General features: G+C 47.5%; 1 long non-coding RNA gene across 2 annotated transcripts; it reads right to left on the bottom strand.

The window, feature by feature from the left end:
• On the bottom strand, positions 1-17,743 carry LOC311581278. 2 transcript variants are annotated; one of them, XR_014773731.1, is made up of 4 exons: positions 17,405-17,743; positions 3,210-3,274; positions 2,930-3,131; positions 1-320 (listed from the first exon to the last, which is right to left on the bottom strand). It is a non-coding gene; the product is annotated as an uncharacterized lncRNA (long non-coding RNA). The 2 variants fall into 2 exon arrangements; XR_014773732.1 differs by lacking the exon at positions 3,210-3,274.
• Between the last annotated feature and the right edge of the window lie 1,466 nt (positions 17,744-19,209).

Raw genomic sequence — 19,209 nt, 5'->3', positions numbered from 1 at the left:
TCCTTTCTTTCTTTCTTTCTTTATTTTGTGTTCACAATGAGAGCAAACATATAACACTTTTCTTTCTGGTTCTGGTTTTATTTTCTTAGCATGACAACATTCAGTCCCATTCATTTTCTTACGAAGGACATAACAATCTTATTAATTGCCAAATAATACTCCATTGTGTACATCCACTACAGTTTTTTTTTCCACTCACCCACCCATTCCTCTCATGGTCCTATGACTTGTAAGCATCACTTTAAAAATTCACAATGAGCTTTCTTCTTTCAACTTGCAAACCAAGAGAAACCCAGTTTGATGATACTTCTTTTTAGAGGCTGTGAAAAAACAAAACAAAACAGGTACTCGTTGTTGTTACAAAGAAAGAAAATCCCAAATTGTTTAATTTTATCAATGAAGCCTCGGGAGCCAGATGCTGGGGTGAAAACTTACTAGCTCAGAGAGGCAGAGAAAGCACCCAGCCGACCTTCTTACTCAACTGATGTCCCAAAAGGATGAAGCTCTTCCTACTCAGCTCAAGTCCCAGAAGGAAAAACCAAAAACCCTTTCTTCTTCTCCACGCTGTCTTAAATGCCTTTCTTTCAGTGCCCCTCCTCTCTGTTTAATCCCTGTCAGGTAGTTACTTGCTCTGCCTCTTGACCTAGGGTTAACTTTATATAATCCTGCGTGCAGAAGACTCTTGGATTAAAGATGTGTGCTAGAGCTGAGCCACACCACAACCACCTGTTTGCAGTAAACAGAAAACTCCAGGATCAAAGACTGCGCCATACCAGAATTAGAAACAGGTTTTTACAGTTCACAATTGTAGGGTTAACAATGGAATCAAATAGGCTGCAGCACTGTTAGTGGGAGTAAAAGATATAACTTTTAGGAAAGGCACTCTGGCACTATTTATATAATTCCACATGCCTGTGATCATCTACCCAAAGTCTCATTGCGGGGCCTGTCCTGTGTGCTGATCTTTATATGTTCAAAATAAGCAGAGCATTTGCTTACATCTGCAGGGTTTGTAATAGAAAAAAAATTCACACAATTCAAATGCCTTTGGGGAAAAACTAGTTTAATCAATTATGGTACTTCTACATATACAATGGCATATTATACTGCAGTGAAAAAGGCACAGAAAAGTCTAAGCATGGGTACAGAGAGCTCTCCAAGATGTATTGTTTAATGAGAAAAGCAAGATATGACAATATATGCGATATGCTATCTTTTGAATAAAAAAGAGTGAAATAAAAATATCCATTTTTTCTAGGGTAACAAAAGTAAACTAATGAAAATGGCTATCATGCCTTGAAATTCTTGAAATGCAGAAAATTTTAGCTGTATCTTAAGTTTTTGCTAATGTATGACCTAAGCAACATCTGCATAAGTAATCTGGCAAAGTATTTTTTTCCAAACAAACAAAACCAAGCTTTTCTAAGAAAGCATCTATTTCCAGATGTTAATTTAAATCTCTCTCTCTCTCTCTCTCTCTCTCTCTCTCTCTCTCTCTCACACACACACACACACACACACACACACACACACACACACTTGCACTTTTTTTTTTTTTTTTTGAGACAGGATCTCACTATGTAGTTCTGGTTGGCTTAGAATTTTTGTTGTAGACCAGTCTGGCCTCAGATTTACAGAACTTTCCGTGCCTCTGCCTCCTAAGTGCTGGGATTAAAAGTACGCGCCACTACCTCCCAGGGACTCAGAAATCTTAATGGCTTTAAAGCATCTTTGGGGATGAGATTTTGGGGGATATGAAATATTTCAAAAGCAGAGCAGAGAGCAAAGAGTCTACCACACTCTGCCCCTCAGTTTTTCTGGGTCAGGGACCCAGGATATCGGAGATCACAAGGAAGACACCAGCTGGTGTCTTCTGGAGGACTTCGTTGTCATCTGGAGGGCTGACTTGGGAAGACTCCTGTGTGTGCTGGGTTTGTGGGCAGACTTCATTTCCCCATACCTGTATGGGTAGAGCCACCAACATTTTGCTGGCTGTCAACTGGAGGCTGACTTCATGACCTACGTGCCTCTCCAGATCCTAGAAGTCGCCTGCTTGGTTGCCGTGTAGACTTCTGCAACGTGACTGGTTAAGTCATCAAATCAGAAAGGAGATCCTCTGGGAAGAAGGGAAGTGGTTGTTCCCTTCAACAAGGGGCTTTCATTTTCCTCTGACAAAGTCAGGTACCCTGAGACCCCAGAAAGTCTCCTCTTGAACTAGCTAAAAATGAGCTAATTTAGAGCCTCAGTTACATCTGAAAAAAAAAAATCCCTTCATTTGCCAAATTCTGTGAGTTAGGACCAAGTCACACTCAAGGGAGATTTTATGTAAAAGTTGTGCACTCCAGGCAACAGAGTTTGTGAGGGTCATCTTCAAACTCTGCCTACAAACTGCATGAGAATCAATTAATTATAAACGTCCCATTTGACTGTAAGATTTTTATGAGTTCTTTTTGGCAGAGTGGCTTAACTTTATAGCACAAGCCTGGGGCTTAATTCTACTTTATAGCAAGGGAGCAGTAGCCATCGCTGTGGAAATGGCCACTAACCATCCTATGCTAGGTCTGTAAAGTGACTTGTCACCGTTGACAGGCATTCACTTGAGTGTCACCCATTCAGGGGACAGAACAGGCACCTTTTCTTTCGGACAAGAGCACAGGCCCTATCCCCAGTCAGCATTGAGGATCTGCGAGCTCCACAAACTGGAGAGCAGGCTGGTGGATCTGAGGAGCTAGCTCTTTCACAGAGCCCCAGCACCCATCTTGATGGGGGTGGGGTGGGGTAGGGGGAGGAGCTTGTCTCCTCACCCACCAGTCAGCTTTAAGCACATCGGGACGTTTGCAAGGACCTTGAGAGCTCTAGAGCACAAGAGCTAGCGCTGTGTGCAGAGCTAGGTTGATGTGGGGGTAGGGGATGCACAAGCTATGGATACCTCTGTCCCAGGACACTGTGACCTCCAGTGAAGGGTGGAGCCAGTGACTTGAGGAGGGGCTCGCTTGTAAGACTAGAGTGAACCTGGGCTGTCTCGGCATTGGCCACTGCGGGTTGAGATGTCACAGAGATGAACACCAGAATCGGGGAGCAGCAGCTGAGCTCCAGTGCCCTGGTGCCATCACACTGTCTCCTGGCGGCACCTGTGAAAAAAGAATTATTATTTTGGATCCACAGCAGAGGCCATTAGAAAATAGAGCTGGGCAGTGCACGCAGCACACCTTTCCGGAGCAGCATGCTACCCCGGCTGGAGGGTGCAGGGCAGGTGTCCACGCTGCATGCAGCCCTGTAAGAGAGAACAAATATATGACTGACAGCCTTGAAGAGGAATCAGCATGCCTCATCCTTGTCTCCAGAGGCTTGGAGCTGCTCCCCAAGGCTGACTTCATGGCCTGCGATGTGCACGGATGAGCAGCGCTACTTTATTTTTATGTGGGCAGCAAACTGACTCACAGTCATATGGTCTGAATGTCAGTCTGAGCTTGGCGGAGCTGAAACAATTCCCTGGGTTAGACAGAGACTGGGAGGATCCCACCAAGGCAAAAAGATCAACCCCCATGGCGATCTGCAGACAGCCCACCTCTTCGTCTCCATCTGTGACACATTTCTGGTGTCAGCTACTTTACTCCCCTTTCCCTTACTTCATTAAAATAACTTTTTACAGAATGCGCTTTATTCTACGTGTCTGAATGTTTGGCTTGTATGTTATGTATGTGTACCCGCCTGTGCGCCTGGTGCCTGTACTGTTCAGAAGAGAGCATCAGATCCCCTGGAACTGGGTGGCTACGGTGGTCGTGAGCCACCATATGATGCTGGGAATTGGACCACTGGTGCTGCAAGAACCACCAGTGCTCTTACCCATGGGGCTGCTTTTCCAGCCTCCCCTTCCCTCATTTCTACATACAGCTGTCTGCTTCTCCTTCAATACGGATGCTGATGCTGCCTCTCCTCCCCTCTGTAGGCTTTTGTAGAGAGGACCATCCCAGCAGGGCCTAGGGGCTGCCCTGGGACCTACGCTGGAGAGCCTGCTGAGCATCAGCGAGATCAGGCTTCACACCAGAAAGAAGGGAAGTGGGAGGAAGAAGCAATCTGCCTGACATACCATACTGTGTGGTCCTTTGAATGAGCATGCTGCCCCACCCCTCCTCCACCACCACATAGGCTCATATACTGGAGTGCTTGTTTCCCATTTAATGGAAGTTTGCAAAGAATTAGGAGGTGTGGTTTTATTGGAGGGGGTGTGTCAAAGGCGGGCTTTGGGATTTCTATTCCAGGTAGCTTGCTCTCCTTGTCTCTGTTTCTCTGTCTGTCTCTCTGTCTCTGTCTCTGTCTGTCTGTCTGTCTCTCTCTCTCTCTGCTTGGTGCCTGTGGATCTCAATGAATGCTCCACCGCCATGCCTGCCTGCTTGCTGCCATGTTCCCTACCATAATTATCATGGACTTGAACCCTCAGAAACCGTAGGCCCCAATAAAGATGTCCTTTTATAAGTCACCTTCATTGTGGCATCTCATCACAGCAAGAGAAAAGTGACTGAGATGGGTTGAGAGGGAGGAGATGAGCAATATATATCAGAAAAGCATTAATTGGTGGATTATGTGTTTCTGAGGCCCAGTGATGTCTGGTTGGGCATCGGAGGACTGAGGTGAAAGGTTAAGGATGTTTGGAGATGTCCTGTAACTTGCTTTGCACCCATCCTCTGGCTTTAAGGCTGACCAGCAAGGTTACCATGCTCAGCTCTTGGCTGCCTCTTGATTTTTCAAGTGGCCAGAGTTTTACTGTCCACCCCTTGGCTCCACGGGTCATTGCCTTCTATTGCGAAGCATCACTGGTTTCCCAAAATCATAAACCTGGCATTATTTCTAGACTCCTGTTCTGTGTCAGCTTGACCTTTGAAAATGATCTTAAAAATTCTTAATATGTATTATGTAGCCACTTTTACTATAGAAGACACCTGCTCTGCAGAACTGCTGGCTTGGTCAAATACCATGCTACTCACTGGTAAACTAGAAAGCAAACACACTGTTTGAGCAACAGAAAGGACTTATTTCACGTGGGTAACTTTCCGAGTGGCAGGCGCTCCTGAAGCTGAGCCTGAGGAGAAGAATCTAGTCATGCCAAACCTCGAAGAGCTTCCCAGCGATGCTCAGAAAGTCTCCATCCCAATCCCACGGGGACTCCTCAGGACAGCTCTGCAAAGGTGCCGAAGATCCTTAGAGGCTCCTAAGCTATTTCACCAAGGCGCCTTGTGGATACTTAGCAAAGAAAACTGTTTTTAAATCATCCTAAACACAGGGCTGCACAGCAAAGGAAATCCTCGTTTAAGGCAGCGCTGAGTCAGATCTGGTCGTGCTCCAAGCTCAATATTTATGTTATGTGCTCTGAGGCCAGTGCACAGATTATCGTCTTTTATTATTTCCAGGAATAAGTCTACTGAATCAACTGGTTTTTTTTTTCATTTCCTTTTAAAGTGCTGAGTTCCAGATGATGTGATGCGACTGGCCTGTGGTTGCTCGAGGCCCACATTTGAGCTTGCGGTGGGAATCCATTTGCCCCTTGGTGAAGCGCACTGCTGGCACTCACCCGGGAGGCAACTTCTCATCTGTGGGAAAGAGTGCTTTACTAGGGAACCGTGAGAAGGTCTAATGTGAAGAACACTTGTGAGCAATGTATATGGTTAGCAAAGAGTTAATGGGGCTATTTTACATCCCCAGGTAGCGATAATAACAGTAAGTGCTTCCTCTGTGTGTGGGTTGGGGTGGGCGTGGGGCAACAATATAGTTCATAGCAAGCTATTGATGCTTTTCTCTGGATGTCATTTTCCCTAGTTTTATTGAGATGTGGTTAACAAATAAAAGGCATACGTGTTTAGAGTAGACAATTAGATGACATGGTGTATGTGTCCATATTGTGAAATAATGACTATAGTCGCGCTAATGTAGGAACAATACTTAAGAGTTAGAGTCTGAAGGGAAGGATGGCTCCCTGGGGTAAAGGGCCCAAGGATCCAAGCTCAGCTGTTATTTGTTTGTTTTGAGACAGAGTTCTATCTGTAGTCAAGGATGATTTTGAAGCCGGCCATGGTGACGCACGCCTGTAATCCCAGGACTCGGGAGGCAGAGGCAGGCAGATCGCTATGAGTTCGAGGCCAGCCTGGTCTATGAAGCGAGCCCAGGATAGCCAAGGCTAACACAGAGAGACCTTGTCTCGAAAAAAAAAAAAGCATGACTTTGAGCTTCTGACCTTCCAGCCTCAAACTCCTGAGGGAGTGCTGGGATTACAGGCGTATGCTACCTCTCCTGGAGATCAAACCAAGTCTCGTGCACCCATAGCTCCCTCGTCAGGATTAGAGCTGGGAGCCTTGGCATCTACATAAGAAGGTGGCCATGGCAGTGGGTATCAATAACCCAGAGCTGGGGGACTAGAGGTAGATCCTTGTGGTTTGCCAGGCAGTCTAGCAGAATTGGTAAAAGGCCTGTCTTAAAAAAAAAATAAGATGAGGCCAGGCGTGGCAGCGCACACCTCTAATCCCAGCACTCTGGAGGCAGAGGCAGGCTGATCTTCGTGTGAGTTCGAGGCCAGCCTGGTCTACAAAGTGAGTCCAGGATAGCCAGAGCTCCATCGAGAAACCCTGTCTTGGGGAAAAAAAAAAAAGATGGGAAGCTGGGCGTGGTGATGCATGCACTCTGGGAGGCAGAGGCAGGTGGATCACTGTGAGTTTCGAAGCCAGCCTGGTCTACAAAGTGAGTCCAGGACAGCCAGGGCTACACAGAGAAACCTTGTCTCAAAATACCTCCCCAAAAGATGAGAATGATGAAGGAATGAAGGAATTTGACGTTGATTTCTGGTCTCCTCATGTGCATATACATAGACATACGCACACACATGTGTACACACACACACACACACACACACACACACACACGCATGCACAATTGCTTTCACAAGAAAGTTCAAATGTAAAGTGAGTTATCACTGTTTATCAGATCACTAAGACTCTCTGTCTTCTGACTGACGTTTGTACCCCGTGCCCAGCACCTTCCCGCTTCTCACTCAGACCCTCAGAAGCATCTTTCTCATGTTTGTTCATAAAAAAAATTTTTTTTTAAGATTTCACAAACAAGCAATAATTCTGCAGCAGGTCTCTTTCCGAGTCAGCTTATTTTCTGCAGTGCAGTGTCCCCCAGGCTCATCAGGGCGGAAGGCAGGATTTCCTCAGGGCTGGATACCATCCTAGCATGCCTCACATTTCCTGTTCCCATTTCTCTGTGGACGGGACTCAGGTTGCCTCCATATCTCCCCTTCTGTGAATAATGCTGCAAAGACCTTGAAAGTGGAGAGATCTCCTGACATCACGGGTTTCTTTCCTTTGAATATAAACCGAGAGGGGTATCTGAGTCACACTGAAATTCTATTTAGTTTTTTGTTTGTTTGTTTGTTTTGTTTTTCGAGACAGGGTTTCTCTGTGTAGCCGTGGCTGTCCTGGACTCGCTTTGTAGACCAGGCTGGCCTCGAACTCTTCTGGAGACAGGTTCTTGCTCTAGTCACAATGGCCGAGAACTCATGAGAATCTTTCCTCCTCAGCCTCCAAACGGCCGGGAATACAAGCAGGCCAGGGCTTCTCCTTTCTCTACACCTGAGAGGGCTTTTGTTTGTTTTGTTTTTGTTTTTTTAATGCTAGCAGGTCTGAGATGAGCTTGGCTGTGGTTTCGATTTCCCTGGTGCTCAGTGGTGCTGGCACTTTTTATACACTTGCCAGCCATTTGTATGTCTTCCTGGGGAAAATGTTCCACTTAAGAACAAACAGTTTCGGCTGGGCGGTGATGGCGCAGGCCTTAAATCCCAGCACTCGGGAGGCAGAGGCAGAGGCAGGCAGATCTCTGAGTTCAAGGCCAGTCTGGTCTACAAAGTGAGTCTAGGACAGCCATGACTATACAGAGAAACCCTGTCTTGAAAACAAAACAAAACCACACACACACACAACAACAACAACAAGTTTCCCCATTGTTGTCAAGTTCCTTATACATATTTTAGATAGTAACTTCTGTTGAATTTATGGTTCTGACTATTTTCTCTCATCCCTGGATTGTCTTTATCATTTTGTAGATTGACACGTAGAAACTTCTTAGTCTGATAAAACCCCATCCCTGAGGTTTTTGCCAAGGGAGAGAACACAGGAGCGTGGGAGTGTAAAGTAGAGGTGAGATGTGTAAACAAGGCTTCCACTCTGAGAAGCTTCACCCCGGCTTGCACGCAGCTGTCTCCACTTTTTCTGCTCCCAGGTACATTTTGGTTTTTTTCTTTTGTGTCTTGGTGCTCTTGTTTCCTAACAGTTTGCATTGATCCCATCTCTTTGGGCTCTTTTCCTTTTCTTTCTTTGTTTTTGTTTTCAGGACAGGGTTTCTCCGTGTAGTCTTGGCTGTCCTGGATTTGCCTTGTAGACCAGGCTGGCCTTGAACTCCCAGAGATCCGCCTGCCTCTGCCTGCCGAGTGCTAGGATTACAAGCATGCGCCACTGTACTCGACCTGGGATCTTTTTCTTACAACCAAATGAAGACCAGGTGTGTGGCCTTCATTCACTTCTGTTGTCTGAGGCTTCAAGGAGGGTTGCTTTTTTGTTTTTGTTTTTTTTAAAGACAGAGTGTCACCACTTAGCTTATCTTGCACTGAAACTTGCCACATAACCCAAACTAGCCTCAAACTCACAAGCCTTCTGACTACGGACATGTACTACCATGCTGGCTCCCAATCTGGTTCCCAAAGTATTAGACTGAAAGTTTAAAGGTCGGTTGGTTAGGGTTTTGCTTTTTGTTTTTTGATTGTTAATTTTACATTCAGTCTTAGGAAATTGGACTTGTAACTGATTCAAGTAAACTGATGTTATTTTCTTTCACTATGACTCTGAATCCCCCCATCCCCCACCAACCCCGTGAAGGGGAAATTAATTTAACCTTTATTTCACATTACTCAATCAGCATTTTATCCTCCCTCTCCAGAGATGGGATTATTATACTGTGGGTGGGGTAGATAGAGTAACAAGCAATATAATGGAATCACGGCTGGAAGGCAGCGAAGACAGAGAAGGCAGCGAAGGCAGGGAAGGTGGCGGAGGCGGCGGAGGCGGCGGAGGCGGCGGAGGCGGCGGAGGCAGGGTCTCAGCTGACTTTAAAGGACTAGTAGAGTTTAGCCCGGCAAAGAGTAGAAGGAAAACCTGAGGCAGTGTGCACTAATGTGTGTGGCTTCACATAAGAGTATGAACAAAAGGGCTGGAGAGATGGCTCAGAGCTTAAGAGCACTGGCTGCTCTTCCAAAGGTCCTGAGTTCAATTCCCAGCAACCACATGGTGGCTCACAGCCATCGACAATGAGCTCTGGTGCCCTCTTCTGGTGTGCAGGTGTACATGCAGACAGAACAAACACTGTGTACATAATAAAGAAATAAATCTTTAAAAAAAAGAAGAAAAGAAAAGAAGAATATGAAGAAAAGCACAAAGCTGCCAGAAAAGTAGTTTTAAAGCCTGAAACCGAGGGCCAACAGAGGAGAGACCTAACATAGGGGAAACATTACAAATGCAAACGAGTTATGGTGAGTCGTTGGATCGTCTCAGTGTTGGAGATGGTAGGAAGGGGAGGGGACGCTTGCTTATTAAACCTTTCAAAAGAACATTTAAAGAGAGAACACGTGGCCAGGGCCAAGATCAGTGGTAGAGTGCTTGTCCAGCATGTGCAGGTTGGGGCTTGGATCCGGTCCTTACCAATGCAAGAAGAAAGAAAAGAAAGGGGTGTGAGGGGCGGGAAGAAAACATTATGACTAATAGGCTGTCTCCAGGCATGCCAGATGCCCATCTAAGTTTTATTTGCCATTTAAGTAGTCGCTTGGAAAGACTTAACACTTATTGCAGTGGCACTATTGGGAAAGACCTTGAGAGCTCTTCTTTGGTAATTGCCTTTAGGACATCTTTACGAGCCACAAATGAGTACCAGCACTATTGCCCCAGAAAACTGTCTCTGTTTCTGTCTATGGTGAGAATATGACATATAGACATAAAGTATATTCCATTAAAACTTGGCTGGTTGGACGTTTCTTCTACAAAATTAAAATTAAACTAAAATTAAAATTTTGTTAAAGTGTGGCAAATTGCTTTTATCTGTTTTCCAAAACAATAGACCCTGGAGAGGATAGTTCAAGATTTCACTTGCACATGTAGAAGACCAACAAAGAGGGGTGTGTGTGTGTGTGTGTTACTCCAGGCTAGGGTAGCAATCTTCAAAGATGGAGTCGGAAGTTGTGAGCCAGCCACAGTGTGGTGCCTCCATGGGAAGGCAAAGAGCCTGTGTTTCCCTTACATCTCCATCCTAGAAATTTGCTTTTAATCCTGTGGTTGGAAAAGCTGCTGTATGACAGCTTGTGATCCACTCTGGTATCTTGCTGGTGGTGCCTAAGGCAGTCACTAACAATCAGGTTATCTTCCCAAATAACTCATAAAGACCTAACTGAACTGTGCAACAAGAGGAATCAAGCTTTCTGTAGTTTCAAGTTTAGGGAGAAAGTCATCTAGAAGATGTCTGTCAGAATTTCTGGCAACCACAAAAACCAGACACATGTCACTTTAATCCACACACAACTTGGACTCTTTTTTTTTTTTCCCCCGAGACACGGTTTCTCTATGTCCTGGAATTCACTCTCTAGACCAGGCTGGCCTCGAACTTACAAAGATCCACCTGCCTCTGCCTCCCACCTCCAGACTTCTGGGATTCAAGAGTGTGCCACTACCACCAGGCTACAACTTGGATTCCTTATATCTTCAGATCTACTGGCCTGCAACTCTTGCCCACACACGTGAATGAGATAAGGTGTACAGAGCCCACACTTGTGAAGAAGTTACATTCACCTAACTGGGACCCACACAGTTTCCCATAAGAATTCATGTAACATTTTCCTTAGAGCAAGAAGTAAGACAGTAATGGAAGGCTATAGCCTGCTCTCCCCCAGTGTGCCCTCTTTCTGCTATCCTTATGTGTGCTCATTTCATCCTAACTGTCTCTCTTCCCATCACTCTGCCCCTCTCTCTGTTTAATATTTTTAACAATTTCATATACGTACACAATGTATCATCATTTTCCCCAGCCACTTCTCAGCGCTTTGACCAGTTAGGAGTCTCTGTCTTAACCAACCCTACTGCAAAAGAGCTTCTCTGGCCAAGGCTGAGAGCAGCACTAGTCAATGCATATAAGCACAATGCTTGGAAGACAGAGTGATGCCCAGGTAACAAAGCATCAGTAGCAGTTTCCTGCCCCCAGCATCTGTGACCTCCCTAGCCAGAAGCTTGCAATCAGACTTAGGGTAACAGAAATGTCTTTCCTCCCATGGTGTAGGCCAGAGCTGATTAGAAAATGAGTGGTCCCCCCCCCCCGCCCATACCCCGCCCCCAGCCCCCCACCCCCTCCCCTGGCAGCTGTGCTGCTATTGTAGCAATGGACCCAAGGTGCCTGCTGCCTCTCTTTTCCTGGACTACTTGGGGGCAACATTGCTTACATTATCTCCCATCTTGTTTTGTGCATTATCTACAGGAAACAGCAGCATAATGATTTTTGTTAATTGCCAAGCTGGCCTTTCTTTGTTTAAAAAGAATTTGTAGATCATAGGGATGGATTCTTTCCTCTTTAATTTTCCAGTTGTGTCAGCACAGGATTGTTAATACTCCTGTGATAGCAACAGGCTTTGCCTCCAGACTCCATTGCAATCTGATGGTATGCCGTGCTGGGCAAGAAGACAGTGTGTCCTGCAAAACTACATTCCTCAGTGAACAATGGTGAGTCAATGGCTTCCCAGGGGGGAGCGTTTATTCTTCCAGCAGCTTGCTCGGTCTCCCAGCACTCACACTGGCAAGGCTCACATTTGGAATTTCTTTCCCTTAGGACCTGCAACACTGTCCTGTGCTCATGAGATTCCCTCAATTTGTTCCAAATGGTATCTAGCTGACTTCTTTAGAGCATGTAACATAACTCGGGCCTTGGCCTCCTATAACACCAAGTCACTTTCTGTAGTCTTTGTTTTTTAGTTCACTCATGTTTGTGTTGGTGTATTGTTTGTTTACCAGCATGTCATCACTGATCCTGACAGGTCGTTTCTCTTTGAGAGAGTCTGGGAGCAGATAATTAAAGGCTTCAGGATTCATTTTGGAAATGAAACAATTGTGGAGAACATAGACCATTTTGGAGAAAATGCCACATTCAGGGAAATGCTGCTAAAGGCTTCCATATAGACCTAAATTCTGGTACCAATGTGAGAGGCTGGGGATGGGGTGCTCAAATGAACCCAAAGGTCTTACACGGTCCTGAAGTTACCGTTGGTCAGTAGGGTCACTCTTGGCCCTGGGTCCTGGAGAAATGGGTGAGCTTTCTGGAGGAAGTAATCTCTCATTAGAGCCTCAAGAGTGTTCCTGTTACGATGAACTACATCTCAAGGGTCAGCAGACGTTTGAGGAAGTAAGACATGGGGCTCATCGCCAGGGCCACCGTCATCACGCAGACACTCCAGGAACTTGAGATGCTGAACACACACAAAATTCGAAGGGACTCCATGGAGTGTTTACAGAAATAACACAGAATTTTTTTCTAAAAGGGAGGAAATGATCAGAGATTATCCAATGCGACTGGAGAGATTAAAAAAATAACCAAATTGAGGGGCCGGGGAGATGGCTCAACTGGTATAGTGCTTGCTGTTACAGACATGGGGGCCTGAGTTTAGTCCCCAGGATTCATATTCCGCTCCAAACTCTAGCCATCCAGGCGCGATGGCAATGCATTTGGAGTCTCAGCGCTGGGGACGTATAAACAGCAAGGCCCCGGGGCTCGCTATACCAGGAGGCTAGGGCTGTACATGGGTTTTAACAAAGTTAGATAAGGCTTGGCTGTTAGGATGAAAGGGTTGGTGTGGGTAGGATAGAATCTGATGAGTGTTAGGAGGTGAGGGGGCGGGGTGTGGGGGTTGTAGTGTAGCTGTTTTGTCAGCCGGTTATTTCCTTTAGAGACTATGGAATTATCGCTCTGGTGTGACCCACCGTGGACAGTTCCAATAGCTGTGGGAAGATGGCAGGCTTTTAGCATGACCGTAATCTGGTTTGCACATTCACTGCCTAATTGGTGAGGGGTTTCTCCTGCTCAAGCAAGATAGCCGACCCTCTCTGAGTCACTGGGAGTGGAGGAAACCCAACTCCAGTCTCCTTCACGATGGAGGCCGGTCCTCCTCGCTGACCTATAGCTGGAACCTTTCCTCCAGACATAGTCCCTTTCCTGCTGCCAGGAGGAACCGCCGTCCTCACCACCGCCACAGCAGCTGCTCAAAGCCCTGGTGCACTGGGTGGCTAAGTCCCTGGGCCAGTTCATCCCTCCCCAGCACTGACTGGCAGCTTGATTTTACCCACATGCCCACAGTCAAGTGTTTCCAGTACCTCCTGGTCGTGGCAGACACTTTCTCAGGACGGGTAGAAGCCTTTCCCACCACTAACAAAAGGGCTCTGACAGTTTCCGACCGCCTCCTTCGAGATATCATCCCTCTCTTCGGAGTCCCCACCTCCCTCCAGTCAGACAGTGGCCCTGAGTTCACCTCTCAGGTGTTGCAGACCTTATCTACAGCCCTAAACAGCCCTTGGTAATTTCACATCCCACACCACCCCCAGTCTTCAGGAAAGATAGAATGAACTAACCAATCCTTAAAAAAAACACTCTTATCAAACCGTCACAGGAGCTTGACTTCGACCGGGTAAAACTCCTGCCACTCGCCCTTTCCATGCTGAGGGCTCTCGCTGAGAAACCTGTTTCTATTTCACCCTTTGAGCTCATGTATGGATGACTGGTTCTAACTCCCGGGTTCCTACCTAAATCTTCACCTCTCCCTTCCTTTGTCATCTCCCCTCCATACTATGGGACTTTACTGACCACCGTCTAATCCCTGTCCCTATAGGTCGACCGATCTATCAAGGGAATTCCTCCCACCCTCAGCCCCTCTCTTCCCTTGTGTGTCTCCAGAGACTGTCTTTGTATTCCCTTCCCCTAAGAAACCTCTTAGTGGATCTGCCCATTTCCGCACAGCCCCGCTGTATACATCCTAATAGAGAGACCCCGACTCAAAAAAACAATGTGGGCAGCTCCCAGGTCATGATACAGATTACGCTCTGATAACCTTAGGGATCAGGTCCTCCTCTTTCCTCTGGACCAACGTCCCTCAGCCCTCAGCTCTTTCCCCTGAATGGCAGGGCCCCTTCAAAGTAATTCTTGTGACTCCCACAGCTGCTAAACCAGAAGGCGTTTCTCACTGGTTTCACATATCTCACCTCAAGCCATTTAACCCCCCTCTTCAAGATAATGCGCCTTCCTACATATCACCTCCAACAGGACCCTGCTCCTTTAAGCTCTGGAGGGCATCGAGAACAACCACCTTGTCGCCTACTCCGGAAGAATACAGCTTCACTCCAGCAGCCGTGTTCAACTCTACTGGATTGGATACGTATTTTCCCTCCTCCCCCTCTTGTCTGTTTCTGTCCAGGGAAACTCTTATATTTGGAGACTCAAGGTTCAAGAAACCCTCATTCATAACAAACAGTCTCTCCAAATAGGGTTGGGAAATTGCTCTGTGGGAGGCTGTCAGAAGCCAGCTGAAATCACCATCACCCCCACATCTGTCCCGCCTTTCTTATCTGATAGGATTTTTGTTTGCCTCCTCTTTGACTAAACAGAAAGTCGTTGCAGGGAAGAAGCAGACATTTATGGGGGCTGCCCCTCTTGACCGTGCCCAGCCCACACACCAGCACAGAAGAAGCTCTTTCACCTTTACAGAAAGACCCTCCTCTTCTGCACCCAGGGCCCGTGGGATCCCAGATGGGGAACGGGCGTCACTGGTAAATTCTATTGCCGATACATACCTGAACTCCTGATAAGTGCAATTCATATCCGGAGAACACATGTCCCGATCACCCAAACTTACGACATGGAAAAGGTGGAGAAAGTGATTAAACACTCCTCCAAAGGTCACTGCCTCCCTGACACCCCTTCTCCTAAATTACACAAACCTGTCATTTCGTCTCTTATTTCAGATTCTGACCTTGGCCTACAAGCTCCTTAATGTCACCAGCTTGGCTGCTTTGCAGATTGCTGGCTGTGTGTCCCTTTTGGGACCAGCTCAGAGCTGTCGTTGACTGTGTCCCCAGTTACCCTGTCAGATAACTTAACCTCGCCATTGATTAACTGCCCTAACTCTGGCATTGCCACGACCCCCTCACCTCTTTCATATCACCCTCTTTGGAGTGACAAGCTGTTTCAAGGCATCTGGGACACGTTCTGTAGGAACGTTAAGTTCCCTACACTGCAACAAAATTAAAATCCTCAACACCTCATCTCAGTCCCAATGCCCTACTGCAGGTTCAAATTTTGTCTCTCTTGGCTGTGGCAGGAATTACTGCCAGTGTCGAAACTGGGACAGCAGGACCGGCCACTTCACTGACCCTATATTATCAGCTTTCTTCTCAGTTTATCCAGGACCTCCAGCAAGTGGCTGAGACAACATTAACTCTGCGGGGGACACACCGGCTCTTTGGCAGCCGTGGTACTCCCGCATTGATGGGGACTGGAGAAAGGTGGTCTTCGTCCTTTGCCCAAGACGAAGGCCACTTTTACCTCAACCGGTCTGGTATAGTAAAAGATAAAGTTCAGCACCTTCAGACAGTTCTCCACAGGCAAAGAGAATAGGTAGAGGCTTCTAACGTCTGGACCTTTGAGAATTCCGTAGGCGACTGGATTTTACCCTTCTTGACTCCCTTCCGCTCATTTTTTCTGGTCTTGCTGTTCGTGTTTGCACCCTGCTTTATTAACTTCTCCTCTACATTCCTCCAACACCAGATACAAAAGATCTCGTATCAAACCTTTAATCAGTTGCTTTCACAGCGTTATCAGCCTTTGGCCATGGAAACGGGTGCTAACGATGACAATCGGTGACAATCGAACATGCCCTGATGGTGAGGATCAGCCACATCATGAGAGACTGCGCCCCTGACCAGCAGGAAATAGTGTGATGAGCGAAGCTCCACCCATATTCCCTCTCCTCACCATCACGCCCTTTCTAGTTATTCATTTCTTTTTATAATAACCAAAAGGAGGAATGTTAGTAATCAGGCAGCGATACAGCTACCCTCTAAAGGCCCTGATGATCGTGGGAAAGCAGGCAACACCAAAGCCACCCCAGAAGCATGTCATCGGAAACACATCACCACCAGCTGGCAGGATTCAGGTCCCCTAAGCCACGTGTGCACCCTCTGCGCATGTGTGTGCCTTCCCATGCCTGTATTGGGTCGACCGACCTATCAAGGGAATTCCTCCCATCCCCCAGCCCCTTTCTTCCCTTGTGTGTCTCCAGAGACTGTCTCTGCATTCCCTTCCCCTAAGAAACCTCTTAAGTGGAGCTGCCCATTTCACCGCCGTATACATCCTAATAGAGAGACCCCGACTCAAAAAACAACGTAGACAGCTCCCAGGCCACGACACAGATTATCCTCTGGCTTTCACACGTACAGGCACGCGTGCCTCCACACAAACATATCCTATCCCCGTGGACACACAAATAACCAAACAGAGACGTCTTGAAGAAATGTTTTAAGCAAACAGCTCAGTTGATAATGGTAAATATGTAACATGCTAATTTCGTGTAATAGACTGAGAATGCACGCGTGTTTACCTGCATACAGAAGCAGTGAGAGCACCCATAAGCTAATCAAAATGACTGTGTGAGTACATGTGATGTTTGTGTATATGTGTGACTGTGTAAGTGTGTGTGTGAATTGTGGTATGTGTGAGTATGAATGTGTGTGTCTGTGTGTGTGTGTGTGCGTGCGCACGTGCACAACTTTTCTTGCACATCCCAATCACCAGGGAGGCTTTAAAAATACAGATATCCCCAGCTCCGTGTGAAATCGAGACATGATGGCGCACAGCTGTAAGCCCAGTGCTTCAGCTGAAGAGAAGGAAGAGGACGGCCACTGGGAAGTCTCAGGATTAAATAATCAGTGCTCTTTCTGTAGGCTGTTGTCATTGTCTCTGTCCCCTCTTCATCCTGTCTTCCTCCCTTTCCTTCTTCTACAGATAAACTTCCTTTCCACACAGCTCAACAAAACGCCAGAACAACTAGAGATGGGTCTCCTTCCCTAGAATTTTCTGCTCACAGTTTCCCCAGGCGCTGGCCTTTAGTGGGACAATCAGAGATCTCCAGGGAGGAACAAGTCTCTTACCACAGAAGCCGAGCTTCCTCAGTCTGCTTCCTCTCCAGGCAGAGGGCTATCTTTACATATGCAAAACGTGGTCCTGAGAAAGCCCCTTCTCTGGCCTCTCAAGGCCCCTCTCCCCCCCCACCCCCTCCCCGTGTTCTTACCTTGCACTTCAGTTTTCTGGGAAACCTCAACCTTACTCTAGGGCAGACAGAAGTTACAGATGCCAGGGTCTTCAGAGGCCACTTGCCCTTCCGCAGGAGGCTGTGGTGGGCACCCTTGGTTAGGGTGTGCCGGCTGATGCTGCACCCCTCCCACACACACACAGTGGAAGACCGTGAGGGCCCTTCAGGCTGATTTTCCTTCCAGCAGCAGCCTTGGCAGACTTACTCACAAGGGTTCTCTGAGCAGCTAAATGCTTTCTGGAAAGAAGCAGGCAGTATGTATTTTAGACTTTGAAGACAAGACCCTGGAGGTCTATGCTGCAAGTCTTTGTCTTTGCCCACCAGGTTAACAGGTAACACCTATGTGAACAGCTCAAATGCGATTCCCATCACTTCCTTTGTAGACTCTGAAATGTCCCATGTGATCTTCCCAGGTCGTCCAATAGGATTCTTCTAACCCAATACCCCAACCGTTTAGCAACATAAAACTCAGCTCGTCAGCTACACCAAACACTGGGAGCTGGAACTGGTCCATGGACCAGAGTTCCGTGATGCTGACACAGCAGGTCACTAAGTGCTGCTTGACCCAGTCTGGCTTGCACTTTTGGTACTACTTGTGGGAACTATAAGCAGCTCTCCCAGCTGTCTAGGTCCTAGCTGTCTGTCGTCAGAAGACAGCATAAACTCATTCTCCTTCATTTTATTTGCATGCCAGAGTGTGCTGACAAAGACCTCTAAGCCCGGCCCATAGAGAGGCCGAGGCAGGCAGATTTGTGAGAACTTTCTATGAGTTCCAGGCCAGCCAGGCTATATAGTGAGACTCTCTCTCAAAACCTAACCAGAAACTATCTGTGATGTGACTCTGGATACTATGTGAAAAGGGCACACCAAGTGGGACTGTGTTTTTCTCCTTCTGAGAGCAGACTGCCTAAGTAGTGTACACTGGATGGTGTTTTTCTTCCAGTAAAGTTTTTCATAACAATGGCGGATTAAGTGGCTAACTGTGTCCCGATCTGTGTCTGGGGTGGGTGGCTGTTATTTACTGTTAACGGCTGTCTAATGAGCTCCACTTTGGGTTGGCTCCTTTGGTTCTGTAATATATTCTAGCAGAGAGTGGAGCTACTGTGTCCATGAACTTATTTAGGAGTTCGCGGTAGCATGTCGCTGGATCCCTCCCGTGCCCACCAGGCCTCCACTCCTCCTTATCAGGGGGTAAAATGGAAAGTGTCAAACACTCAGGCTCACCCGCAGGAAGTGAAACTGGTGGAGGTGTCATTGTACTGAAGTGGGGTGTCAGTGGGGCTCTGTAAAGGCCACTGCTCTGCTGACAAAGGGCACAGTTTCAGTGACTGCTTCCCCTCCCCTCCCTCCCCTTCCCTCCCTTTCCTCCCCTGCCTCCCCTCCCCTGCCTCCCCTCCCCTCCCCTGCCTCCCCTCCCCTCCCCTGCCTCCCCTCCCCTCCCCTGCCTCCCCTCCCCTCCCCTCCCCTGCCTCCCCTCCCCTCCCCTGCCTCCCCTCCCCTCCCCTCCCCTGCCTCCCCTCCCCTCCCCTGCCTCCCCTCCCCTCCCCTGCCTCCCCTCCCCTCCCCTCCCCTGCCTCCCCTCCCCTCCCCTGCCTCCCCTCCCCTCCCCTCCCCTGCCTCCCCTCGCTTGTCCTCTCTCCTGTTCCTTCTCCCCCCATCTCCTTGTCTTGAGAGCAGATTTGTGGTAGCCTGAGTTTATAAAATAGCTTTTCTTTTTTTTTTCCTGTAACTAGGGGGGAAATGAGTCAAATACTAGCTACATTCTGAGAGAATGTTCTATTTGT

This window comes from Acomys minous, assembly GCF_964271855.1.
Source record: "Acomys minous genome assembly, chromosome: 1".
NCBI classification, from domain to species: domain Eukaryota; kingdom Metazoa; phylum Chordata; class Mammalia; order Rodentia; family Muridae; genus Acomys; species Acomys minous.
The sequence above is the reverse complement of the archived record's forward strand: the minus strand, read 5'-3'. Positions and strand labels throughout refer to the sequence as shown.